The sequence below is a fragment of the Monodon monoceros genome, unplaced genomic scaffold (genome assembly GCF_005190385.1).
Source record: "Monodon monoceros isolate NGI ecotype Baffin Bay Population unplaced genomic scaffold, NGI_Narwhal_1 Super_Scaffold_21, whole genome shotgun sequence".
NCBI lineage: Eukaryota > Metazoa > Chordata > Mammalia > Artiodactyla > Monodontidae > Monodon > Monodon monoceros.
In genome coordinates, this window is record NW_021703778.1 from 154695654 (window position 1) to 154700340 (window position 4687).

The 4687-nt window shown below is 32.5% G+C and overlaps 1 pseudogene; it reads right to left on the reverse strand.

The window, feature by feature from the left end:
* Nucleotides 1–203: 203 nt before the first annotated feature.
* LOC114904781 lies at nucleotides 204–785 on the reverse strand (annotated as a pseudogene).
* Between the last annotated feature and the right edge of the window lie 3902 nt (nucleotides 786–4687).

The following is a 4687-nucleotide window of genomic DNA, read 5'->3' on the forward strand; positions in this document are numbered from 1 at the left end:
AAATGGCCTTTCTAATCTTTAGAGCAGAACTTTTGCCTCAGGCTGTGTTTAATAATATATTAAGCATTAAATGTATGAATATAGTATAAACACATTAGTATTTTTTTTCAATACATGGCTTTTCTTGCATCTTTAAAACATTACAAATAAGTCTGAGGAATTATCTGGCATCTTGCTGTTTCTGTAGCTGGAAAACTTAGATTTTATTTATAACCCTGCTGAACTGTTCTGTTTTCAGAAATGTAGATACCATCCAAAATTTGTCTGATATCTTTTCTTTTAACTGTTGGGGTTTGCTGAATCAAAGCAGTTAAATTTGATAGAAGTTCAGTGTTGTTTCCTTCAAGAATTAACTCATCTTAAAAAAAAAAAAATCAACTCATCTTTTTGGGCATGAGATACCGAACAAGCAGCTCCTGGCTTCATCCAAGTCCAGTAGATGTATTCTTTGCCAAAGAAATTTTGGATTTCAGCAAGATACCCATTCTCCTGAAGAACGACGTTGATGGTAAAATCGGCATGCACAGACCTCATCTTAGAATAGACCAACACCCTTGGTCATGTTCTGTACACGACTACAGATAGTGCAGACGGAAACGAGTTGCTTTCTATTTCCCCACACTTTGTAGCCTGGAGTCTCTTCTTTTTCTTTCCAAGGAGACTGAGTTCTACATTGATGTGATTGAAGTCCTTCCACAGGGTGCCTCTGGAACTGTGCATCCCTTCAGAGGGATGTAGACATCATCTGGAATGTGCACAGTCTTAATCCTGAGAACAGTCTTCATCCTTGCAAATGATGCAACAAAGAATCACATTCATATTTTTTAACTGCCCTGAATTCCATATTCTTATGTACCTGTACTCATTTCCTTGTCAAAGAAATATAATTTATTTAATATATATAGTTTCTTGTTATTTTGCCATGTGTGTCTTTCCACACAGAAAATATTTTTTTACCTAATTTTTAATTGGTAGTATCTCAATAGCTACTTTCAAATACTTTCAAACTCTCTTAATCCTAGACTTGTAAGAGTTTCTTAAGATGTTATAAATAGAAAAATATATACAGCTGGAATTTAAATCTGAAGCTATCATAGCCCTATGGGTAGAGGCATAGTTAAAAGTAAGTGGCATGAAAAGTAACTTAAGTAGCATCATGAACCGTTCAAATTTAATAGGTGACAGGTTCGAGAAGGATCCTTTTTTTTCCCCTTAAATCATGCTCAATACATTAGGTGTTATTCACTAAAATCTCAATTAAATGCATAGACTGAGTACTGTGGGGTTGCCCAGATCAATTGCGTGTAGGTCGATCACTGAGCAACCATCAATAAAGCAATCAAATTTGAAATATATTCTGCTTACAGTTTCTTGTTTCCAGTATGCTAGGAAGTAACTGTAATCGCTATTCCCTTTAGCTCTATCACTTGGAAGACTGACAGAGGAACAGTGCTTCAGGAGGAAATGTTCTCCTCATTGGATAAATTGATGAGTGGGTACTTGAAAATTAGGGCTGTAAGATTGAGGAAATCTGATCAATCCTGTACCAATGATATACACTAATATTCAAAAGTTATGATGTTGGCCTCTCCAAAAAATGTTAAAAAGTTTGCAGCTGGTCACTCAGATTGAAAAGGTATCATGAAAGGGGGTTACTATTCCCCAAATTCTTCATCTTAATTCAAACCAAGGTATATAATTATTTGGTATCAGTATTTAAAATGGTCATAATGATTGTAGCAGGCAGTGGAATGCAACAATGATTTCCCACCTTCTGGTACCCAGGAATTTGTGAAATCTTTTCTTGACTACAAGGTGGGACCAGTGAGTTGATTCTAATCAATAGAATATGGCAAAGGCAAAAGAATGTCACACTTTTGATTAGGTTTTTTATACAGCAAAGGTGATGGGAAAGCACCCCCATGATTATTTTATGAAGCAAACATACATGTTGTAAACTTCCTATTGAAAGGGTCACATGGCAAGGAATGGAGGGTAGCATAGAGAACCTGGCAGTTAGCAAAAATGTGGAGACCTCAGTCCAATAATTGCAAGAGGTTGGATTTTGCCAGCAGCCTGAGAGAACTACAAAGCAGTTCTCAATTTGAGCATCTAGATGAGCACATGGCCCAGCTAACACCTTGATTGTAGCTTTGTGAGACCCTGAGCAGAGGAGCCAGATAAATTGTGCCTGCACTTTGACCCATGGAAAACATGAAAAAATAAATGTGTGTTGTTTTAGCCTCTAAGTTTGTTATATATTATTATTATTATATTTTTATTATTTATGTCATTGAACACACAATAACAAAGGAATAATTTCCACTTATATTGTTGATGGCAAATATTTCTGATAAAATAGTGCTGTAACATCATTAACAAGTATTTATGAATGGTAAATTTGCTCTATGAAATTTCTCCTTAAGATGAGTTATTTATTTAACTGAGAGAGCATGCATTGCATAGTGCTTAAGAGCATGAATTCTACATTCCTGGGATCAAATCTCAGTTCTTCTACTTTCTAGCTGTGTTATCTTGAGCAATTCATGCAAGCTCTCTGAGCTTCAGTTATCTCATCTGAAAAAAGAAAGGATAATAATTGCATATATCTCACAGGCTTGCTATGAAGACTGAATGAGTAAAAATCATGCCATTTATATTTGTTAAATTATTGAAATAAAGTTTTTGGTTTTATCCAGTCTAACTATACTGTAAAGTGTGTTATTTCTGTCAAAATAATTAATCTTCAAAAATGAAATAAATAACTCTACCCATTGTACCTAGAATTAATGTCAGGAATAGTACAGGCTATGAAACAAGCGAACAAAAAAATGGCAGATGCCCAAAATTGAAAGAAAATGAATTCAATGATAGAGCAAAAAGAACATTGAGAAATAGTCACAGATTCATAGCAGATAATCTAAACAGATTACAGAAGTCAGAGAAAGAGAGAGCATGTAGAACTTGCTTTCAGAGAAAATTTGTTACCTCTAGGTGAAACAAAATTCTAATGATAAAAGTTTTGGTTAAAAACAGCTGTAAAAAAAAAGGAAACTTTATTTCATAAGGATATGTAAACAGTAGCAAGAAGAACTAGTAAAGAAATCATTATGCTAATTGTAAATTTTAAGAGAGGCTAAAGTCATTGAAACACACTAAGGAAAGAATGACAAAGAGTGGCTCACCCAGGAACATATTTCACAAAGGTAGAACAGAGACCATACTCACTTGTTCCTTGCTGGAAAATTACTATTAACTTCTATATGATGTCACATCAGCAGTGTAAACTAAGTTTACCAATATTTTTTGTTTCTAGTTTTTATATAAATAGTGAATCTGTATATGAGTCCATCCAATATATAATCTGATTCCAGCAAATATGATTTATTGGATTCTCAGTTAACTGATGCAATTTATCCTTGAAATCATGTTGTTCAATGGATTAGCCCATGGTTAATTTTCCTCAGACTTCTCTCTCAGGCATAAACATTTTTATTCAAGGTCCTTGTAGCCGAAGTGGGCAATGTATTCGAAACAGGCCATGTGCCTTTGCTTTAAATGGACATTGAGTTTAATTACCTTTTCAATGATTACTTTTGATTTAATGACCTTTTCAATGATTACATTCAATAGGTAAAATTATTGAAAATTAGGATCCTTTGAATCAAATTCTCTTTCTTTTTCTTTTGAGTACAGAGATAAATTTAATTTTCTATTATAAAGATAAAACAGTTACAAAATAATCAACTTTTGATGAATAAAATCTTCTGGTGAAAAATAAAAGTGAACTTTAATCCATTTGATATTAATGAGGGGCAAAGTTAGATGATGATCAGGAAAGGGGGTACTTACCGTGATCCTAAAGAAGCTTCAGATTTTGAGTTTTTTCAAGTCTATATTGCTGTAATAAATCACAAAAATATAACTAACAAATCTCAGTAAACATGACCTTTTTTAAAGGATTTGTAAATATCACTGTATTTTTCTCTGTCACTCTTCTCTAATTTAGAAAGGTAAATAGAATATTAAATATTGTTCTGGTGTTGAATCAAGTAGTCATTAGTACTTAAAGTCCTAATAGTTTTTCCCCTTAAATACCCAAAACTCTCCAATAATTTTAGATATCTATCAATTAAATACTTCCTGATGTAGTAACATTTTTTTAAATTTATATAATGAAATATTTATTTTGAATGTTTAATGTGTCTATATATAAAACATGATATATTCTATTGCCTTAATTATCTATGTGAGACATCAGAAACAATTTTGTGAAGTACAGAATGATAAGCAACATTGTATATATATACATATGCATATGTAGGTTTAAATGTTTCTGATCATACTTCTCTTTTCTGTTATTTATATTTACCCTGCCATACAAATGCATCTCAATTGATGCTATTATTCCAATCTGAAATGGGGGCAATTCATGTAATATATGCCATTATGACACAATACTAAATAATAGACACAAAAAATAAATTTCCAGATAAGCATTTCTCATAACATTATAGACATAGATGCATAGATAGATGATAGATTTATAGATAGCTAGATTTATAGATAGATTTATAGCTAGCTAGCTAGATAGATAGTGGTAGACAGATGGATAGATATCCATTGGTAGTAGATGATAGATTTATAGATAGCTAGATAGGTTTATATATAGCTAACTAGCTAGATA